The sequence below is a fragment of the Triturus cristatus genome, chromosome 1_2 (assembly GCF_964204655.1).
Source record: "Triturus cristatus chromosome 1_2, aTriCri1.1, whole genome shotgun sequence".
Lineage (NCBI taxonomy): Eukaryota > Metazoa > Chordata > Amphibia > Caudata > Salamandridae > Triturus > Triturus cristatus.
The window spans coordinates 156185861-156210644 of record NC_140580.1 but is presented as its reverse complement, the minus strand read 5'-3'; positions in this window follow the sequence as shown (position 1 = coordinate 156210644).

Sequence of the window (24784 nt, the reverse complement as noted above, 5' to 3'; positions counted from 1 at the left end):
ATCACAGGCACTGAAATCAACTGCCGTGCGCCACGGAGACACATTTGCGCCATGGTGCAAGGGTGTCTCCATGAGTCTAGCATAGGTTGTGTACTGGAAGGAACCCTTACAGTACAAAATACTATGCACAGACTCACATGAAGCCTTTCCCACTTTGTATGTGTGCTGTATAGTGCAGCACCCATGCAAAGTCGGAAATGGAAGGAGAAATGAAATCATTTCTCCTTCTTTGTGCCTACTTGAAAAGTGGGCAATTTTCTCATGCTAAACCCAATCTACTTTATTTAGTCAATTGGGTTTAGCATCAGAATCCTTGAGTGGTTGCATGGGAACGCCCATGCACCACCTTTGTCACGCCCCCATGGTGCAAAGTAATGTAAAGCATGTCAAGTTCCTGGTGGTACTGGAGATGTGTGATTGGGCCATAATCTCTTCTTCGAAGGAGACCCAATCATGCATCTCATTTTGGAGAGCTGGGCTTTATCTCCACCCACTAGTGAAAGCACATTAGGGGCATGGTGAGTTGAATAAACTATTTCCTCTCTTTGAAATGGGTGATTTAGATTTCCAGCTGCTCTGTTTTTTCGACTCTGGAGCACCTTTGACTGCTGTTGGGGGGCTCTGCTACTGTGTGGGCCTCGCCTTTTCTCTCTGGCCCATGAGGACAGAAATGAAGCCTGCAATAGCCTTGCTTCTTTCCTGAGACTTGTGGCTACTGTTTTATAAGATCATGGCTGGTGTGTGGGTCGGCTGACACCTTTCCCACAGAAAAATATTGACCATTTGTTCACATTTTTGAGATTCTGCAAAATCTTGGACACGATCCCTAAATGAAACCTAATGTCAAATAATTTATAATTGTAAACATTCCCTCCCTGACTTTGCTTACTTTAATTATCAATTAGGTCATACGTGGAACTGTGAAAGCATTTCAAATTACATTCTTCTTATATGTACCATTTTAAGTATGAAGGGGAAAAAATACCGGCCTGAGGTGAGGGTACTAATTTTTGTACCTAGTGAGACATGAAAATTCAACTGACACCTGCATGAAACAAGCTACCTGGCAACCCTATGTGTGAGATGTAACACCCCCAAATTTTGAAATATTAAGCTACAGGATATAGACGGTGGGGCAGTCATCTAATTTAGAGAGATTGGATACTTTGGGTGGAAGCTGAGGATGCTGGGTGAGGATAGGACAGCAAGATCAGATTGGTCTATAGGGTAATCAGGTAATGCCCGATGGGTTAGTCTGACAGCTCAATGTGTGGGACGATTGCAGTTTGTGGGCCTATTTTATGGTCTGGTTGGCCGTTTTTTACTGTTGATTTCCTCGATATTACCACCATCAATATTTGCCTGCATTAAACACAAATACATGCAGTCTCCCATACCTTGCAAAATACCCACACACTGTGTCCTTACAAGTTCAAAACTGATTTACAAATGTGGGCCAAGTTTTGTAACTATTTGGTTCGCTAAGGTGGGGGGGGGGGTACTTTTATTTTAGTGCCTGGACCGATTTTTTTTGTCCCTGTCCGACCTTGGAAGTAGATACAATTTAATCTAGGGCTTGAAGGCTTCTGCCAGAAGTGAAAAAAATTGGGCCTGCCCGAATGCACCCTGAGGTTCTCGAGGGGGCGGGGGGCGAGGTCCAGGGTTGACCTTTGCCACATCATGGGCAGCACCAGTGGCTGCAGCGGTGAAGCAAAAGCAGTGAAGCCTTCGAGACAGCTGGGCCGATTGGAGGCGTGAGCCAGGAACGGGCAGTAGCCACAAGGCATATACAACACTCGTTGTCGTCCCTGCCGGTGGGGGCCGTATGGTGGGTCCGGCAGCATTGGAGACAGCTTAGGCGGGAGGAGAAAGCCTGAGACCCAGCAGGTGGAGTGCGATGAGAGTGTCAGCGGCACTGGCAGTGGAAAGGGCCCAAGGAGTGCTTCTTAGAGTTGACCCCACCACTGTTCCTTTTCATTCTCCTGCCTGTGCTCTTTCATTCCCCACTCCCATACAGGCATAAACTAGACCTTGCTGGGGGGCTGGACCTCGCACCTACTCTATAGTGCCCTTTTCTTTACATTCACTCAGCCCGGGGACTTTCGGGCTGAGTTGCTTGCTGCCAGGATCCAGGAGGTGGGGCTACCGGGAGGACAGTGGTGGAGGAGTAATGGTTGGCTGCATGTGCCTCCTCAGTGTCAATGGGACTGGAATACAGCGCTGGGGGATGGTGAGCCTGTACTGTGTTTCACCCCTTTTCTGGCCAGCTAACACCCCTGCCCCCTGTGGAGGAGACACTATGGAAGACCACCATAAGCAGACAAAAATGATGCGACAGAAGAAATGAAAGGTCCCCACCATTGGTGCACCTATTGCTGGAGACCTGATCATGGGAACCATGCCGCTTCCTGCCACCACAGGGGAACAGTCACAACCAGATGCATACCTCATGGCTTTGAAGTTGGACACCATGCTCAACGCCATCATGCCGACCCGGCTGGACCTTGGAGGTAGGGTTGATGCTGTGGCACTGGAGCTGGAACTACTATGAAAGGGTCTGAGGAAGCTTTTGGACAAGGTGAAGGGTGCAGAATCCATCATTTCTGATCTACAGTTGCAGAAGCAATCTCTCACCAAGTGCTCAGTGGCTTTACCAGTAGAGTCAAGCAATTGGAGAGGAAATTGAATTACCAGGAAGCCCATTCCAGGCACAACAATGTCCGAATCATCGGTTTCCCATAAGGAGCAGAGAGCGGCGACCCCACATTCAAATTTGAAACTTGGTTTTCCACAGAAAAAGCACCCATGGACCTTTCCCCCCACTTTACGGTTGAACATCCACATCGGGTGCCTGCTGCATGGCCCCCACCTACGAGGCATGTGGTGGCTAGATTACTGAACCTCAGAGACTCGGACACAGTACTGCAAGCCACCTGGTGGCTAAGCTGTGTCACGTTGCAGTTCTTCCTTTTTCCGGATTACACTATGGCAGTCCAGTGTTGGAGAGCAACCTTTTTGGGCGTGAAACATAAGCAGAAAGAGGAGGGGTTTAACTAGTCCCTCTTGTTTCCAGCATAACTCAAAGTGATGTCAAATTCCAACCGAGATGAAGATGGCACTGGGGCAGATCACGCAGACCTGTTGCCAGTGTCTCTGGGGCTCCCTCGCCTGCACAGGCACACCATGAAAGGATTTCGGATTTTGCTGTGGCAGATCTTCTTTGGGAACTAACACAGCCTGTGCTACAGATGAATTGGAGGATGCCTTCTCTGACAGAAATTGCACAAACTCATGGCTAAGTGTATTGTCCACCCTGCTCCCCCATGTCACGCCACAAATGGATGATGACTTGCTCCAATTGTGAGCTGCACTGGTGCTTGCCTGCTGGTGCAGTGTGTGCCCTGAGCCCCCTCGCCTCTCAGTTTGCAGAGGCCCTGGACCTTGAAGCTAAAGCTGGACCCTCTCAGCCTTGGCCCAGATCAAGCACAGAAAGTACTGCACAAAGCTCACACCACCTGCTTTGGGTACCCTGTGATTATTGGACTGCTGCATTGTAGGGCCCACGAACTTACAGCATTACGTTAAGAGTTTGAGCCGTCCGTTGCTGCTCTGACGCCCTGGGACTGGGAGTTGGAGAATTCATTTTGTGGTTTTAAATGGGCCTGTCATCTTACCATCAATGCAGCATGCCTGGGCACTCCCTGCCGGGCAGGGGTACCTTGTCTCCCCCCCCCCCCCCCCCATTCACGTTTGTTGAATGCCTAAAATACCTTTCCTTACCTGGAATGTCTGGTGACTGGGAATGGTTACAAGACACCACTTAGTCCATCAATACCTCAAAGACATGGGACTCCAAAAACGGTGGAGAGGAAAATTATTCTGCACAGCCAATTCGGGCTATGCTAGAGGAGCATTAATATGAATACAACAATTGCTGCCCTTTCAAAGCACAGTGGCAGCGACAGTCTCAGAGGGGCACTATATGAGGGCAGTTTGGATGGAGTGGAGGTGTGGTTGGGAAGTCTGTAGTTGCCGACTTGCTGAATGTTGCACAGGCAGGTTTTCTGGCATGCTTATCCTCACCTCTGACCTGTTGGTCCCATTTGCCTTGGATTCTTGGAGGCAATTCTGACTGCTTTCTGGATCCTGCATTGGATAGGTCCTACCATCCCTTCTCCAATCCTCTACCACATATGCTGCCTCCTACATGTTGCAGTGGCTCACACACTGGTCTTTAGTGGACAGCTGGCAAGCCCTGAATCCAGCTGTTAGAGAATATTCTTTTTACTCCTTGCGGCATGATCTCCATTTCCGGCTTGACCACTTCCTCTGTCACCCTGCTACACAGTTTAAAGTCAGGTCAGCGGAGTACTTTTGTGAATACTCTGTCAGATCACAACCCATGGCTCTGGCAGGGTGCGTGAGGGAACCTCATCTCACTGGTACCAACATGGCGCATGCAGCCCATGGCTCTAGAGGACCCTGTGTCCCGGGACTCGGTAAGAGAAACATTGGCAAATTATACAACCTAAAACAGTGACACTACCTCAACGCGCTTGGTGGAATGGTATTACATACATACAGTAATGGGAGCGCAGGGCACACTCAGCAGGGTCCTCATCCAGGTCTCAACATGGGGCCGTGATGGAGGATGGGGCTGCCTGGGTCGCACTGACTGAAACCGGCATGCCCAACTACTTGGGTCATTGAGGTGCCTTGATTACAAGACTTATCAAGCCTGAGTCCAAGCGGAAGTGGACAAGCTGTGACATCTACTGGCATGGCTGTAGGAGTGTGCCAGTGACTGCTGTCCGAGTTTCCGTCAACCCAATCACCACCACCCAGGAAGAAACACATAATGCATTCTACATGCACTACTAGGCCCTTTACAGATCTGTGCCTCAAATGCGACAGGAGGAGACCCATTGCAGCTGCATGGGATGAACTCCACACCACATTTCAGGGGACCCCGGACAGCAATAATAGCCCCGACGCTTCACGTGGGAAATGCATCTCGCTTGCATGACTATTCTGCTTCCCTTCTCGCTATCTGCCCTCAAATCCCCACCCCAGAGAAAATAGACTGGAGCATGTGCACAGCACTATTATGCTACTCAAACTGCATCCATATCCCCATGTGGGAGGCATCCCCCCCAACTCTCGGGTGTACTACACATATTTCTCTATCACACTCGTGTTCACTGCTAGGAAGATGGGATCACAGGCTCATGGTTCAAGAGTTGTTTGTCACACCTTCATTATCCTTCACTACATAATGTAAACTGTTACAACGCGATGATATACCTGTATTTACATAGCAAATGAGCTGCCAGAGGTAGTATAAAAGGTCAATAAAGATGGTTTAAAGAAATGAGAGTAGAAGTGGGAAGAAGAAACGAACTTTCAGCATGCATTTGAATAGGGTTTGTGTTATGGTATAATTCAGGAGAAAATCGGTATCAAGGACCAATTATTCACAAAGAAAATTATCAATGTGATCTCAGCTCAGCCTGTTGTAGCTTGCACCTATCACAAACAGCTGCAAAGTTGAAAAGGAGCACAGATAGGGCTTCAACAATGGCTGCATCAGCAGTATTGGAATGTACCTACGTATAATGGGGGAATAAAGAGGAGAGAGATGATCTGTTGTATTTAATTAATATTTTCTACTTTGCTGGTACTGTTTTCACCACATGCCATTCGTCCTAGCCAACATTCTTCACCTGAAAATACTATTTTTCTTCAGTTTTCAAAAACAAAAATTATCATAAATAGTACATCACTGGAAGTTACATCATGGTACCTGATCATGACAGCACAGCAAGTCACATGACATGATAAAGGGTAAGGATGTTCTCCAATGTGTGAGTCTCATGTTTAAAGATTGTGACTGTGTTCAAGCACGTAAAGTTTGCACTCAATGAGTGGCATTATGTTCTGCCCTAAGGTGCACTGCTTGCATTCAAAGAGAAAGACACTGGCCATCAGTCTGAAATTCACTAACTTTGTGGCCTACTCACAAAAGTTAATTTATAAATCTACACATGTGAATTTACTCGTAAACTTTGCAGTAAATGTATTATGTTTGGCAGTTTAACATTTCCAAGTGTAAATTTACTCCAAAGTGTAAACTTACTTGTCTCCACCTCCAGAAAGCAGGGGGTTAAGACAAATTGACTAGCACAAGTTACTACTTGTAACTTTTTGCTCTCTCATTTTTTGGGGATGAATGACAGCACACTAAGGGGCATATCAGAAACAACCGGCGATAATTATCGCTAAGCGCACTTAGCGCTAGAATAATTATCGCCGGCTAGCGTGGATTTTTATCGTTGAGATAGCGTGCTATTAGCAACGCTTATCTCAAAAGCGATACAAATCCTAGCGCTAACTGCCAAACGTGAGATTATCGCTTGAGACCCAGCGATAATCCCACGAAGTTTGGCGATAGCTTGCTGATAGGGCCTCACATACTTAGCCATGATATCCACGTTCCATAGGATATCATGGCTAAGTCAGTTTCAAAGCAGGCGTAAGGAAAGTAGCGATAACAGAGGTTATCGCTACTTTTCTTGTTGCTATGCTTCTTTGCATGAGGCTTGATAATAGGAGACATTTCTCCCGTTATCCTGAGGAGGAACGCCCACTTTGCATCTCATTAGAGATGCAAAGATGGGTGTTAGGAAGTCAGGCGCTAAGGCAAGGTTTCAAGCGATAGCGTGACCTTGCTGATATAGCGATAAAATAATCGCCGCTTTTCGGCTGAAAACGGCTGCAAAAGCGGCGATAATTTTATATTGCCGCCTTGTAGATATGCCTCCAAATTTCCTCATTCACTGTTTGAGATCTAAATGTCAGACATATGTTCATGCTTAGTGATGGTGCAATGTTTGTTGAATGTACCTTTGATAAGTCGGAAGCTCTTAATACACAATGATGGATGTGCTCAGTGCCATGTGCTCAGCTATTCCACATGTCTTTAATCATATAATTGCTATTTGTACCTTGGTGTTGGGATGGGTGTGGGGTCAACATTTCCTTTTTATATTTTATTGCTGATTTCATAGTTTGACTGTATGTTTTAGTCAATGCATATGACGACTCCACCATTCATTTTGAATTTGCATGCGCTCAGTGTGACCCGAGGAATTCCCTTTATGATGAAGTTTTAAGAACAGGACCCAGGTGATATTGACTGAAGTATAAATTGTGTTAGGTGCCAAATGACCCTATGACCTGTCAATGCAATAACTGGACTGAAAGTTAGGCAGTTAAAATCTATGACTGACACTATCAGATGTACAGCGCATCCTTCCCAACTTTTTCTAATCCATTCATATACATGCATATTTATTTCAAAAACAAGGCATGTTAATTCTGCATTTATATGATGGCTCTTGAATTGAGTGCCACTTCAACTGAATCCTTGCCTGGCAAACTACTGGGCTTAATTTACTTCAAAGTGTACTGTAGATCCACATGTTTCCACCCCCTGAAATCAGGAGGTTGGAGACAAATTTACTAGTGTAAAGTTACTTATAAATTTTCACATGCATTGGAAAGAATTTTGAAAACTATTAAAGTTTGTTACCTTTAAAAAATACCTTTATTTTGCTATAAAATATAAATGTAAAATACATTAAAATAATTGTTTGCCCTAAAAAGGTGAAATGTTAGTGCACAGAACCTGTTCAATTATTATTAAATAATATCAATATGGTAATTTATTTCATAAACAAAATTGTTAAATAAAATAAAACAACCTATCTCACTTTTTTAAATTAATGTTTAATAAATTTAATTCCAATTGCTTAATGTAAATAAAATGTTATTATTTTAAAATCAAATTTGTTTGTAATTAGTTATTTTTTTAAACTGATAAAATATGTACTAATAATATACATAATTAAAATATATATATATATTTATATAATATGTATATATGTGTGTGTGTGTATATATATATTATCTACTGGCGGTCGCCAGTAGATAGTTATAGTTAGGACCGTGTTTCCATAGGAAATCCGCAACATTCTATTTGGAATAACTTTGGCGCCGGTTGCCGAATCCTCGCGAAATTTTCAAAATAGGTGGGGCGCTCCGCTCCTACCCTGAAAGTCTCGGGGGGATTCGTCAAGCGGGGGCTGAGAAAAAAGGGGGGTCCCAAAACGCGTTTTCCCCATGCAATTTTCCATAGGGACCTTTAGTCCAAGGTACAGCCTGAACTGTGAACAGAATAACTTTAAATTTGGCAAAGAGGTAGTCCTCAGGTCAGGGATGTGCCTTTTGCAGGTCTGGTGTCAATCTGTTCAGTAGTTCCTGAGAAAATCAAAAGTAAAATCATATATATATGTGGGCGGAGCCTAACCACACATCTCATCCTGAGATCTGATTGGCTGTCAGCACTTCATCCAAGAAGTGTTGGCAGCCATCTTGGGACCAATATACATGATAGCACCTCATTAAAAAGCATTGCAGTTAATAGAAGGTTTTAAGACTTTAGTTACATTATAAATCATTCGTTGATGGTACCATACTCATTTTAGGAATTGTGGTATGTTCTAAGGTGATTTCACCATGTGAAAAAGCCTTCTGCTGGGATATCATGATTGAGAGAAAAATATTTTCTCATGCTTTTCCCACAGAGGTTTGGAAGGTGATCTATAAGCTAAACTGAGAGCTTATTTTCTGTAAATTCACATTATCTTTCTCAGTCATGTGAGAATGACGTCTGACATTCTCAGTAAAACATGTACATCCAACAAGGGCAGAGACTGTCAGTTGATTCCTTTGTGTTCTACTGCAGCTTCCCAGAGTGTTCCAAAGAACAACTAGAGCGCTAACAGTCCTACTTATGATAAACGTATGGCACACCTGAAGCCATCTTGCTTGGATTAAAGTGGTAACTCTTAAAACATTTAATTTAAAAAGGAACAAAATGAGGGGGTTCATTTTTCCATAAAAAGTATGATTAGTGCTGCAGAAAGAAAAATTAGGGCACATTTTGAGTGACTTCTCAAATCCTCTTCTATTTTATTAAAAAAATTCTGACATGCAGACTGAAACATGCACTTTTAATACCAGGAGCAGACTTCCATGGTGAACAGTAGTTTTACTACAGTGATCTAATGAGCAACTAGAGTGCTAACTTTCAGAATTTATGGCAAATGTGTGACATATCTGAATACCTTCATGATGGAATCAAAGTGAAAAACTGAAAGCATTTCCTACTGAGGAGACTGCAGTACATGAGGAAATTAGGAAACTTCATAACAAATAAATCTCCCAAGATGGCCACCGGAGACAAAAGAGCCCAAATGTAGCCCAAAATCACCCAGATGTAACCCAAATATAGCCCAATGACAGAAGTGTGCAAAACACTTATTATTTTGTGTTTTTGCAGTGTTATATAGTGCAGACTTGTCAGGTATTGGAGTGCTTTACATGAGCATTGGTTACATCACACAAGAACAAATTCATTTTGGTTGTAGACATGGGGAGACTAATTGATTTGACCAGAATCACAGAATGTCGAGCTGAAGCAGAAACTCCAACCTGGTTCCCCAGTTGCAAAGTCTGCAGTTCTGGAAGTAACACCACATCCTCTCCCCTAAGTGCAACATTTAATCAAGTGGTCAACTGGATAAAAAAACATAAAGATAACAAATAATTTAAAAGTGCTTTGTCGCTATTTGAAAACTCAGAAAATATGTCCTTATTTTAGTCTTTTAGAGCACTAACCATAATTTTGATGCCAATAAGACCCTCTCATATATGTAATTTCTAAAGGAAATGCTCTAGGTATTACAGTTTTGATTACATCAAGATGACGTCAGGCGTTCCACACTTTTGTAATAAATATAGAATGTTAGCAATCTAGTTGTTCATTAGGATACTGTTGAGAGGAAGAGGCTAGGGGCACGGACTCTGAAAATTGAAGGCAGGTAGGAGGGTGCAAAGGCAACAATGTAACCACACTGAGCAGGCAGGAAGGGCCGTGGCAGCACAACAGACTATGGAGGGCAGTGGAAAGGGGGGCAGGGGCAACAAACCAACAATACAGGACTTGCAAGAGAGGCTGTGGCAATGTAATAGACCATTGTGGGCAGAAGGAAGAGGCAATGGTAGTACAACCATACATGCCAACAGACCCGATTCAGCCAGGAAACGTCCAATGTTTTTAAGCTCAAATGGGCTTTATTTGATCTGTCTCCTGTCTGCAATCTCCTCTTTTTCAATGTAACTCAAAGGGGAAAATCAATACCCCAGTTTTTTTTCAAAATCTCCCTCTTACCAAGCTCAAAATGTTCGCAAGTATGGTACATTGGATCATGGAAGGAAATGGGGTAGGGACATGGACTTGGATAACAGAGGACAGGAGGGACATGGAGCGGTGCACCAAACTGACCCTGCAGGGCAGGCATCAGGGTTTGCAGCAGCACAATACACCACACAGGGCATGCGGGATGGGAGTGCAGCACAACAATTCATAGAAAGCAAGAGGGAGGGGACAGGACCATGCACATGGACAACAGAGAACAGAGGGGCAAGAGGCAATGGTAGCTAGCTGACCATAATGGACAGACAGGAGAGAAAGCTGCAGCATAACAGACCATAAAGGGCAGGAGGGACGGATCAGGGGCATTACAATGGAACAGACAAGCCAGGAGGGAGGGAGTAGGGGTCTTCACATGTAAACAAAGGGCTGGGGGCAAGGGGGCAGGGCAGGAGCAGCAAGATAGCCATGGAGGTCAGGCAGGATGGGCACTAGAAGCAAGACACACCATGAAGAGCAACAGTGAGACTGCGATGGCATACACACAGACCATGGAGGGAAGGTGGGAGGGGGTCAGGGGCAGCTAACTGACCACACAGGGAATGTGGGAGGGGCCATGGCAGCACAGAAGACCATGCATGGCAAGTGGGAGGGTTAGTGGCAGCACAATGGCTATGATGGGCAAGAAGGAGGGTGCAGGGGCATGCACAAAGGACGATGGAGGATAGAAGGGAGGGTCAGGACCTGTGCACAGACAAGAAAGTTCAGGGGAAGGGGCCTCACAACAGACCGCACGGGGCAGGCAGGAGGAGCAGTTGCAGCACAACAGACCAGGGAGGGCAGAAGGGTGTGGCAGTACAATGGACCATGTAGGACAGGAGGAAGAGGATAGGGGCATGGCATGTGGACAGGCAGGGTGGAGGTGGCAGGGACAGGTTACAGTCATCTGACAATGCTAGGCAGGTGGGAGGGGAGTGGCAGCTCAACAGAACACTCAGAGTAGTTAGGAGTGGCAGGTCCATGGAACATGGTGGGCAAAAAGGATGGAGCAGGGGCATGCACAAAGACATCGGAGGGCAGGGGGAAGGCGAATAGGGGCAGCAAGCTAAGCACAGAGTTTAAGCAGGAGGTCAATGATGGGGCATAGAATTGGGCAATGGAGGGCAGGAGGAGTGGACTGGTACATCATACTAAATTGAGGGCAGTGGCAGCACATCAGACCATGCATGGCAGGAGGGAGGAGGCTAGTCCATGGATTCACACAACAGAGGATAGGGAGGAGGGGGATGGGGCAGCAAGCTAACTGTTCAGAGAAGGCGGGTATTAGGAACTTTATTGTTTTTAAAACATGTGTCTGTGCGAACTATTTAAAATATGAACAAGTATGCAGCATAATCTCACTTTTATTCAGGGAGAAGAGGGCGTTTGTGACTGTGACTCCGGGCTCACTTGGCAGAAACACCCTCTGACCCTCCACCCCCTATCGCAAAATGTAATGCCCGTGAAAAGGGTAGGTGAACACAGTGTTATATAGAACATAGTCCTGAGAGCACGATTGAAAATTAAAACTAGATATAGTGTATGGTATAAACTATGCACCAAAAAGTGTGATATAAGATGAACCGGGCGTGAAATATAATATGCAATACATTGTGCGCAATGACAGATTCATTGGAGAGCGCGAGATAGCACAGGCACTGGCGCGTGCTATGCGATATGCGCCTTGGAGTGTAATATGCACAGGGCAGTGTTGTGTAACCTAACTAGTCTCTAAAGTTGTAATATAAAATAGGTGCTGGGGAGTGTAACGTTGCATATGCACTGTGACAAAGATATGGATCCCAGATTGTAATATGTATGGCATAGCACTGTGTGTTATAACATAGGCATCGAGGAAGGCACGTTAGATGGGGCAATATAACCCGTGCGAAGACAAGTGTGGCATGACATATTCACGGGGTGGTGTTACAGTGCACATGGGCTAGAGAGTGTCATAGCATATGCACTAGCTGGTGGAATACAACACAGAGGTGTGTGGCACTCGGCAGGCAATGGTGGGTGTAACACAGCATTGGGCTCTGCCAGGAGCGCGCTGTGACTTTCAAGTGATGTTCGTCCCCTTTCCAGAGAGTAAAATAAAAAGTATTACACATCCGGCAGTGGATGTGTGTTTTATTAACCGTGAGGGGGGTTTCTTGCATAGTTTTGGTCGAATTCTTGTCGAATCCCCTTTGAATGGCTTGGTGTGCATGTGTATTAAATGCAGCGGCGTCACTATGGGGGTGCGGGGGGTGCGGACCGCACCGGGTGACACCCTCAAGTGGGGTGACACCAACAGGGCCCGTCAGGGGCCGGTTTTAGGGCGGTGCGACCGGGTGCTGGCTTCCTGGTGGCGCCGTGTTTGAAAGTTTAATAAGCTTTTGAAGCACCTGCTGCAGCGTTTCTTTCCGCTGGCAATTACCAGGCCTCACAGAAATGTCAAGAAAACTCGTGTGATTAATTATCTTCCTGGAGAGAGATCAGTGTTTGGTAAAGTTGAGGTTTTGACTTAGGTGAAGTTAGTGCAGAGGGTTAATATGTCTGCTGCAAAGAACGTGTGCCAAGTAGATTACAGAGAGCAGATCAGCAGGTTACTGCTTTCAAAAGAGACATCCTTTTGTTGCAATTTATAACTTAAAGTCCTAATATTCAACAGTGAGCTATTAACTTTCATCCTAGAACTGCATACACACCTAAAAATATACATTATTAGAACATTGATTAATGTTGCAAAAAGGGTTAATTTGGCTAGAAATAGATTCTTATTATTAAAGAAAACTCCCAACTATGCTGTTTCTTTTTCGACTCTGCGTTTGTGCTTCTTCACACCAAGCACTATACTGCCTACCAGTATGGATGTCATGTGACTCCTTTGGTTTATGTATCATTTCCTATACACGGACTTACACACCTATGATTGATTGTCTCTGTGTAATGTGTGTGTGATGCAAAGTGCTCGGACACCCTACACTGGTATGAGTGGCGCTATATAACTAATTCAATGCATCTGAGAGAGTGTGGTTATGGTGACTTGGTCACTGTTAAAGGGTGCTAGTGAGAGAATCCGTGGTGGAGGTGGTCATTGGGGGGGCGCCAACAAACATTGTCGCACAGGGCGCCACCAGCGCTAAAGCCGGCCCTGGGGCCCGTGTGCGCAGAGCAACCTAACCTTTTAGGAAGAGGACGTGCCTGTGCGCAGTGCACACTGTCTCCTCTCCTTTCTTTTATTTGCTTCCCTGTGAAATGGATCCAAAAAAGAAAATCACTTTTGCTGGAAATCAATGTCGTATTTTTCTGACATTTAATTCCAAAATGCAGCATCAGGAGTTTAAAAATATGAAAAATAAATAACTAAATAAAGTAAGACAGAGTGGTAGCAAACTGTCCAGATTGATTTTTATTCACACCCAAACACATTAGCGCCACTTTTACAGAGTTTGCCAGTGAAGCACTATTTTTGTTGTCTTGGCTTTGTTTTCCCTGGGCTTGGAACTAGTGCACCAATCCTGGAGGTACTGCAATGTGAGGATTGAAAAACAAAATTTGTACTGCTGCTCTGTATCTAGGGATGTTGTCCTTTTTTACCATACTGCTTACGTTTTGTAAGGATATAAGCAATGGCCATTGAAAGGGGTCCATTCAGGGCCCTGTTGTCATGTCCTTAACTTTTCAGGCAAAAGCACTCACTGATTTCTGAACAGCGAGTGTAAAAGCGTTAAGGTAACCATGTTGTTCCTGCTTACATTTCACATGGTTTGCAAAATGTTGCATTCCCTATGAGTGTTTGCTTTTTCCAGGATGCTGTCACTTTTTTTTGTAGGCCACATATTGCTCTTGCCCAGTGCGTAATTTAAATTGAGCCGCATCCAGGTTTTTATTGCTGGCAACAATTGGGTTGTAGTTGAAGGCAGTCTGAGTTTATCTCAGTGGGGCAGTATGGTGTTCAGTGGGGGAGAGGATGTGGCACTATGGCCAGAGCTGCTGAATTTAGAACTGGGGAACCAGGTTCAGCCTTAATAACCAGTCCGCCAGACCACTCTCCTGAGAGAGCACTATCTCATGCTAGACCTTAGAAGGCTTCGCAAGACATTAGAAGCCCCGGTGTCGTAGCACCAGCAGGTGGACCCTAGCATGACAAGTGTAGGTTAACCTTCAAGGCTTGTCCACCACTATTCATACTGAAGTTCACCTCCAGTTTTGCGGGCAGGCCTATGAAGCATCACAACCTAGAACAGTGACCCTGTCACTGAGATCACAGGACCCTTGAGAAGGGCCAGCTCTAGGGCGGTGCAACCGGTGTGACCGCACCAGGTGCTCACTTTCGTTGGAGGCATCATTTTTGCAAGTATATTATGGTTTTAAAAGCGCTTGCTGCCTCCTTCCTGGCCTCCAGTAATTTTCGGTAACAACAAAAATGTCATGATGACTCTGGTGATTAATGTTCTTCCTAGAGAGAGATCGGAATTTTGTCTAATGGAAGATTTTACTCATGGAAAGGTAGCTCAGAGGGTTAATGTACCTGCTGCAAAGAACATGTACCATGCAGATCACAAAGTGCACATAATGTAAATAGGCCAGTGGGCTACTGCTTTTGTCAGAGAGATCCTTTTGTTACTTGCAGTTTATAAGTTAAAATCCTAACATAGAACAGTGAGCTATTAACTGTCATCTACTCCGCAGCAACACAAGTCAAATGTTTTATTAACTTTTGATACGTTTGAGCAACAAACAATTTATTAGTTTAAATGGTGAGATCATGCTGCAGATCTTGCATTATGAGGCAAATATGGCAGAGCCATTATTATTTAGAAAACATTTGCAAACTAGGATTTTTAGCCATTCATGTTTGAACTGCTGTTTTGGTAAAGGGAGAAGTGCTGATGACAGAAACTCCATGGCTCGGAGACAAATGGCTTGTGCTTCCACATTTTATCGTATTTGGGAACATTCTGTGATTAGAAGCATATCCCACTTTGTGAACACATTTTACTGTCAATAACTCATTATAACCTTAAATAATCATGTGTATCCATCGGTTGATAAAACTGGGCAGTGAAACCAAACAAATACAAAAAATTGGGATGTTTGCGCATTCTGGCCACGCCTCTGGCTCTGCCCACTGATCCAATCCTTGGGTTATTCCCGCCCTTTGATTCTCCGCCCACAGTTCCCCTACTTTTTTCCCCCCACTTCGACCACTGATATATCGTGTTGATGGATAGTGGGAACACCACACCAGTAAAAAGTACCATACCTATGATATTATAAATTCCAATAAACTGTTGACTAGCAGGTAGCCCACTGTACAACCTGATTAATGAATCATTATCACACTGTTGTTAACAGGCACATTTTGTAAATATAGGACCTACATTTACAAACGTTACTAAGGATTCTGTATGGTCCCGTTATTTGCCAACTGTGTCCACTGGCGGACTCGGGCGGAGGAGGTCCATGAGGTAAGTCGTGAGGGGGTGACACCATGAGTTACCCGCACCGGGTGACACCAACCCTAGTGACGCCACTGATTAAATGTGCCCGTCAATAGCTACCCATGTTTGTATAAATAAACGACAAGGGTGTCTACCAGGACTAGGCACGGTAGGGCATCAGACATGTCAGAGCTTCACTAGTGGTGTAAATACATTCCACATGGATTCATTGTATGCATTGTCGCCTTTTAATGAATATCACGCAAATCGTCATGGTGATAGGTACGTACGGTTTGTCCAGCATGTCCTAGGTGTGTCTATAAATATTATATTTTTTAAAAATAATAAAAAACAGTGGCCGGCCCTGGGGATTGGGGTCAAAAAAGTATAATTAGGAGACAGGCCCTGGGGGATGGGGTCATCAGGGCCAATAAATTAGAATAAGAAGGGGAACCACACAGCCCCCCTTCTTAAAAATTAAAATAAATAAAAGACTGGCATCGTGCCGGAGGCCATGCCCCCTCCTTGCAGCACTCTGCAAACGCGCCCCCTGGCGAGTTGTAAGTTGGGGAATTAATTCCTCTTCGATACTGAGGGTCCCTGAGGGCCAACTAGCCCAACAGGCATCTCCAGTATGCGCCAGGGAGCTGCGCTGCAGAGAGGTGTTCTGAGGGCAAGCCCCTTTTTACACCTCTCTGCAACGCAGCTCTGTGGCGCTTACTGGAGGTACCTAGTGGTCTAGTTTGACCCTAGGGACCCTCAGGATTCAAATGAACTTAATCTCCCAACTAAAAACGGACACAGGGCGTGTTTACACAGTGGTGAAGGGAGGGGACGGGGCCTGAGGTGACGTGTGCAAACACGCACTATGGCACGTTTTAAATTGGGGATATAATTTCCCTTCAATACTGAGGGCCCCTGGGGGCTAACTCGCCCACCAAGTGCTTCCAGTAAGCACCACTGAGCTGCATTGCAGAGAGGTGGTCCAGGCCGTGCCACTTTTTACACCTCTCTGCAACGCAGCTCTGTGGCACTTACTGGAGGTACCTAGTGGGCTAGTTGGACCCTAGGGACCCTCAGGATTCAAATGAACTTAATCTCCCAACTTAAAACGGACACAGGGCGTGTTTACACAGTGGTGAAGGGAGGGGACGGGGCCTGAGTTAACGTGTGCAAAAACGCCCTGTGGCCTGTTTTAAGAGGTAGTTTTAACCCCCCTGCCCTATTATATACTAGGGGCTTACAAAGGAGGTCATGCTAATCACAGGGGGACCCCAACGCATAATGTTCCCTAGTGTATGTAGGTGTTTTCACTGTATTCTAAGTGTCTTTTAACATAGCACTGGCTCTAGGACTGGTTAGTCAGACTCAGTTACCACCAGTATCCGTCTGAAAAAGTTGAGGGTACAGGATGATTTTGCAACAAGGATTCTTTCTGCTCTTCTTTTTGTTCTTTCTGCACGTTATCCTTCTTCCTGCACTTTTCTTCGTCTTTGAGGACTTCTGTTGCTTCTTTCTGCACTTCTTTTTTTTCTTTCTGTGCATTTTTTCTTCTTTCTTCACATGTCCTATCTGTGTAGGCATAGTTAGAAATTAGCATTTAAAAAACCTTTGAAATTCACAGAAAAAACCATAGGTTTCAGGCACGTTATAGTTAGGAATTAGCATTTAAAAAACCTCAGAAATTCACTGAAAAAACCATAGGTTTCAGGGGTGTTATAGTTAGCTGGACTTTTCACTTGTACAAAACCATTGAAATTCCCCCGTTATAGTTAGTTCAGCTAACTATAACTCGCGCGCCCGCAATGCACTGCTGATGACGTCACATATTACATCACTCATGACATGGTCAGTGACATCACTCATGACATCACTGATGACATCTCAAATGACATCACTGATGACATCACTGATGACATCATCCTTGTGATAGAGTAGCAGACCTCCTCTCACCCTAATATAACCTTTGATACACACATTCAAAAATAGAGACTAAAATGTTCAAAACAATGGACATACCAATACCAGTTACAACAACCTCTTCAGTAATTCTAAGATCCACATACACATCCACTCATTCACCAACAGTCCTATACAGTCACTCATACATGTACTCACTCATCATATGTACTCATACACCTATACATCCTGTTACACAATGCCACTCATCCATAGAGTTACTCACACACATAGTCACTCATGCTAATAAAGAATCAAACATACATTTACTTGCATATACAGTTATACACACACCACCACACTTACTTCTACGGAAACTTACACATACTTAGTCTTTTAAACAATCACTTATAGAAACACATACTTATTCATACAGGAACTCTTTCAATCTCTCACTCTCACATATACTCACTTATATACACCAATAGTCACATATACTAGTTTAAAACATATGTAGTTACTCATAAAGACACTATTGAGACAGTCATTCACTCACTAACACACCCATACACACACTCATCCACCCATACAGTCCTGCACACATGCTGTCTTCAACACATACAAACAGTGAGTCACTCGTTCATGCACCTATGCACTACGTAATACCCCCCACCGAACCATGCAGACACTCAGACTGATACTCAAAAAACCAACTAATAACCTATATAGACACCCATGTAGCTACTCACCAACCCATGCAGCCACTTATACACAAAGTGAGAGACTGATACAGATATTTACATATTTAAACATTACTCACTAAGCCATGTATTCACTATGATACACTTAATCAGTCAGTTACACAATCAATTTTTCAAAAACAAATCATCCATTTAGACACTTATATACCCATTTATTCTTCCATCATTGTTTAGATATACATATATAAAACATATTTAATTTTCTGAAAAACAGACATTCACTGGATGATGTCATCAGTGATGTCATTTGAGATGTCATCAGTGATGTCATGAGTGATGTCACTGACCATGTCATGAGTGATGTAATATGTGACGTCATCAGCAGTGCATTGCGGGCGCGCAAGTTATAGTTAGCTGAACTAACTATAACGGGGGAATTTCAATGGTTTTGTACAAGTGAAAAGTCCAGCTAACTATAACACCCCTGAAACCTATGGTTTTTTCAGTGAATATATATATATATATATATATATATATTCCTCCAAATTGCTCCTGCAGCTTTTGAAGAAGCACTCGACAGGCAGGTAAGTGAAACCACTTTATTACAAAGGATGGAAATGTCTTTACACCCGTTTATTTTCTTCTTTCTGCCTATGCGTTTTGGAGCTGTTCACTCCTTCTTCTTGGGCTAACTGGTGAAAGGCGGAATTAGCAGTCCTAGATGGCTTCCCGTGATTGGTTGCACTTAGTAGTGAGCAAGTCCATTTCAAGCTATAGTAGCTGCAAAGTATGCTGGGGCTTGTAGTTTTGCCATCTGTCCTGATTTCAACCCCACGTGGGTCCCGCAATCCACCAATGCATTAAAAAAGTTTCAGGGGTTTAGTAGTACGAGTCCTCTGAATTTTCAGGCGCTCCAGTGCGCCCCGGATGAAAAGGCACATCCATAATTGTAATGCCCCTACTGTGCTGCTTTCACGGCCCCTATTTCATCGGCTCCTGCCCTCCATAGGTGGTGCTCCTTCCACGGTCAGAGGCAGCCGTGTTAACATCTTCCTCCAAATTGCTCCTGCAGCTTTTGAAGAAGCACTCGACAGGCAGGTAAGTGAAACCACTTTATTGCAAAGGATGGAAATATCTTTACACCCGTTTATTTTCTTCTTTCTGCCTATGCTGGAGGAAGATATATATATATATATATATATATATATATATATATATATATATATATATATATTTATATATATATATATATGTGTGTGTGTGTGTGTGTACATAACCCACTGGCGGTCGTCAGTAGGTAGTTGTAGTGAGGACCTAGTTTCCATAGGAAAAGCATTTTTTCTTATGCCAATATCTTTGGCGCCAGTTGACAAATCTTTGCGGAAGTTTGAAAATTAATGGGGCGCTCCGGTCAGCTGCTTTCTTGAAAGTTTCGGGGGGATTCGTCAACCTGGGGCAGAGAAAAAAGGGGGGTTTTCTCCATGTTAATTTCCATAGGAAAGGTTAGTCGCAGCTACAGCCCGAACTGCTGAACAGAATTACACCAAATTTGGCAGAGAGCTAGCTCTTGGTCCAGAGTGCAGTCTTTGCTTTACATGGTGTAAGTCAGTTCAGTAGTTCCTGAGAAATTTGAAAATAAAAAAAATATCAATATCTGGTGACTGCTGTGGAGTTGCGAACCCTCCTTATCACGAGCTTGAATCTAATTGGCTGCCAACACTTTAAAACAGGAAGCGTTGGCAGCCATCTTGTGACTCGGTTGAACCGAGTCACAAAAATAGGTCAAAAAACAAGAAAAGGGGGCAGGGTAGAAATACCCTGACCCCTAGGCCTACTCAGATGGTCGACCAGGGACCTGACTCCCTATTTATATTGAGAGGGTAGCTGTTCCTAAAAAAAGATAGAAAGATCTGCTGTGTGTGCTCTGAGCTTGGTTGGGTCAGAATGAGTGTGGGGAATTTCTCCTTTGAATTATAGTGCCCTCACACACCCTTTCAGGTGTCCTGCTTCATCATAGGGCGTTGCTCCTCGTGGGGGTGGCGCTGCAGTCCCCCACGGGCCCCGCAAGAGGGCTCTTTGTCGGAGTTCTTTTTTAGGAGACGCCGCAGTTGTGCATGACTCCCTATGCCTGCTCAGAGGGGTCCCACAGGGACCCCGAGGGCCCAAAAAAGCATGTTTTTAAAGGTTTTGGCAGGATTCGTGCAGGGCATGCGAATCCCACCGAAAATGTTTTAAAAAATGAATCGTGGTTTCCCTCGCTTTGTTTTCTAGAATCCCCCATGTGGGCCAGGTCCCAAGAGCAATGCAAAATTATCATACGGGGGTCCCGTGATTCGCCACCTCCCAGGGGCATGATTAATATTGTGCGTGGCACACAGTTCCACTGAAGCCCCAGTGACTGCCACCTCTGGGAGGCTTTTGATTAAAATTGAATGGGGGGCTCCTGCCCCCCCACACTGCCCTGGGGACTGCCACCTCCCTGGGGCTTCAATTTTTAATAATAAGTGGGGGGGTCCTCCCCCCTCACAGCCCCGGGGACCACCACCTCCCTGAGGCATTGAGTAAATAAAATACAGGGGTCTGTAGCTGACCACCCGCCATGGGGAACACCACCTCTCCGGGGCTTTGATCCTGATGGGAGGGGAGCAGCTCGGCCCCCCTCCTGGAGCCATCCTTGGACCTGGGGACCGCCACACCCAGGGCCGGCTCCAGCATTGTCCCGGGGTGCCCACCCCCGGGACATTGCAGTTTGCTATGGCAGGGCTGCTATAGGAAACTTCTGCTTTGCTTCATGGAAACAAGAACAGCAAACCTGCTCTCACTTCCATGAAGCAAAGCAGAATTGCTTTTGGGCAAAGGGAGCTGCATGTTAGCAGCTTCCTTTGTCTAAAAGCAATGCCAGCTCCCGCAGGAAGCAGGGAGCCAGCAGGGACCACGGGGGCATTGGGGCTCCCCCACGGTCCCCAATGTGAGGCCATGACCCAGGGGTTGGGGCACCCAGGGTCAAAAGTGGCCCAGGGGAGGGGGGCCACGCAGCCCCCAACCATAAAAAATATTTATATTTTTTTAAAAGAGGCAAAGCCCCAGGGTCGAAATCGGTCTCAGGAGGGGGTCACGCGGCCCCCTTACCATTTTTTACACAAAACACAATGTCTCAGGCCCTGGGGGATGGTCTTCCCAGAGCCCAAAAAATATTAAGAGAAAGGGGACCACACAGCCCCCCTTCTAAAAAAATAAGAAAGAAAAGATAAGCCGGCACCCTTTGCAAACACGCCTCCTGGTGCATTCAGGGTTGGGGGATTAAGTCCCCTTGAATCCTAAGGGTTCTTAGGGGCAAACTAGCCCACCAGCTAACTCTAGTTAGCCACACACAGTAGAATTGCTGAGAGATGGTCCGAGGCCACTCCCCTTTTTGCGCCACTCGGCAAACATGCCTCTTGGCACACTGCTGGAGGGGCAATGAGGTCCTCTTGTGTCCTGAGGACCTCAGGACTAAAGTGGACTTCATCCCCAGAGCAGCAGTGCGCCAGGAGGTGTGTTTGCACAATGGTGTAAAAATGGGGCATGACCTCGGACCACTCTCAGCAATCCATCTGTGTGCAGCTTACTAGAGACACCAGGAGGGTTAATTGGCCCCCAGCGACCCTCAGGTGGAAAGGGGACTTCATCCCCCACCAAGAGCATGCTAGGAGGTGCGTTTGCAGAGTGGTTGAGAAAGGGGGCATGGCCTGTGTCCACCCCTCAGGAATCCCACTGTGTGGGGCTTACTGAAGGTAACAGGTAGGCTAGTTGGTCCCTAAGGAGCCTCAGCAGTGAAGGGGACTTCAACCCTCATCCAAGAGCGTGCAAGGGAGCACGTTTACCGAGTGGTGGGCAAAGGGGGCGTGGCCTACTATAAGAACTTAGCAATCCTGCTGTGTGGGACTTACTGTAGGTAATAGGTGGGGTAGTTGGCTCCCAAAGACATCCTTGGGGGGCAACTACCCCTCCTGTTACCTCCAGTAAGTCCCACATAGTTAGGATTGCTAAGAAGTCTTTGGAAGCCACGCCCCCATTTCACCACCACTCTGCAAAGTTGCTTCCTGGCGATATGCGAAAGGTAGGGCTATTGGTGTTGTAAACATTTTTTACTAATGTTTTTGGGAGTAGACTGGATGTACATTGTGTGTGGTGGAATTATGTGGTATGTTGTGCAGTGAAATTATGTGAACAGAAAGGATGTGGTATTTAGTGTATAGGAATTATGTGAAGTGGGATGATGTGTTACGGAGAGTAATTATGTGGTTAGGTAGTCTGTGTTGTGGAGTGGTAACCTCAGGTTTTGTCTTCCTCTTTTCCATAGAAGCTAAACTATAAATTCAAAAGGACAGAAAAAAAGAAGCAACCACAGAGGAGCACTTGTGGGCCTAGTCAGAGGTATAAGAATGGCCACTGGAATTATGTGACAGTTTGGCTGCGCCGATTTTCACATAATTATACATTTTCTGCATTTGCCACATAATCCACCATATGCCGCATAATCTGCAGATTTGAACAAAATCCTTGTTTCTAGCTGAAACAGCTCAAATGTTACCAAAAATGCAGCAAGACATGTTACAGCGTAGTGGAAGGCCCTTTGCAAAGCTGGAATGGTCACATGATACTTATTGCTAAATGTGGTTATTAAACTGGTACTAATGATGTGCAAACCTCTCTTGCCTCTTTCTGCACGTCTGTTGCCTCTATCTGCAAGTCTCTTGCCTCTTTCCGCACCTCTCTTGCTTCTTTCTGCACCCCTGTTCCCTTTTCTGCACCTGTCTTGCCTGTTTATACAATTCTCTTACCTCTTTCTGTAGTTCTGTTGCCTCCTTCTACACCTCTGTTGCTTCCTTCTGCACTTTTCTTGCCTCTTTCTGCACCCCTCTTGTCTGTTTCTGCACCCCTCTTGCCTCTTTCTGTACCTCAGTTGCTTGTTTCTGAACGTCTTTAGCTTCTTGTTGCACCGCTCTTGCTTCTTTCTGCACTGCTCTTGTATCTTTCTGCACCCCTCTTGCCTCTTTGTGCACCCTTCTTCCATCTTTGTGCACCTGTCTTGCCTCCTTCTGCACCTCTCTTGCCTCTTTCTGCACTTCTCTAGCCTCCTTCTGCACATCTGTTGCTTCATTATGTACTTCTCTTTCCTCTTTTGCACCCCTCTTGTCTGTTTCTGCACCTCTGTGGTTCATTCTTCACAGCTCTTGCTTCTTTCTGGAACTCTCTTGCAGATTTCTGCACCCCTCTTACCTCTTTATGCACCCCTCTTGCCTACTTCTCCACCTCTGTTGGTTCTTTTGGCACTGCTCTTGCTTCTTTCTCTCCCTCTTTTGCCTGTTTCTGCAACTCTCTTGCTTCTTTCTGAACTTCTATCGCCTCCTTCTGCACCTCTCTTGCTTCTTTCTGCACCTCTGTTGCCTCTTTCTGCACCCCTCGTGCCTCTTCCTGTACCTCTCTTGCTCCTTTCTGTACCTTTCTTGCCTTTTCCACACACCTCTTCCCTCTTTCTTCCCCTCTCTTGCCTTGTTCTGTACCCTGTTACCTTTTTTGCACATCTCTTGCCTATTTCTGCAACTCTCTTGCTCCTTTCTCTACCCTTCTTGACTTTTCCGGCACTCCTCTTCCCTCTTTCTGCACCTCTCTTGCCTAGTTCTGTACCCTGCATACCCTGCTACCTTTTTCTGCACATCTCTTGCCTGTTTCTGCAACTATGTTGCCTCTTTTTCCAGGTCTCTTGCCTCCTTCTGCACCTCTGTTGCTTCTTTCTGCAGTCCTCTTTCCTCTTTCTGCACCCCTCTTGCCTCTTTCTGTACCTCTGTTGGGTCTTTCTGCACTGCTCTTGCTTCTTTCTGCACCTCTCTTGCAAATTTTCACACCCCCCTTGCCTCTTCTGCACCCCTCTTGCCTCTTTCTCTACCTCTTTTGCTTCTTTCTGCATTTCTCTTGCTTCTTTCTACACCCCTCGTGCCTCTTTCTGCACCTCTGTTGGTTCTTTCTGCACTGCTCTTGCTTCTTTCTGCACCTCTCTTCCCTCTGTCTGCACCTCTTTTGCCTTTTTCTGCAACTCTCTTGCTTCTTTCTGGACTGCTCTAGCCTCTTTCTGTACTCAAATGGGAAGGGCCAGGTGTCAAATGTAAAGGTCTTCGTGCTCTCGTGACTGAGGTATGTGTCTACTTGCACATGTATTCTTACATGTGTTATGCATCTGAAGATGGTAGCTTAAAAAGTGGGTAACTTCTCCTATAGGTGGTCAAATCTTCTCAGTTCTGCTCTGTCATTCGTTTTCACAGGCAGACATGTCTTATATATATAGGTGGTATACAGCCCCTCAAATATTTATTAAATACCAATGTGCCCTTTATTATGAGCAGAAATGAATACATAGACCTTGTTGCATACACATTTACAGAGTATGCTGTTTGGAA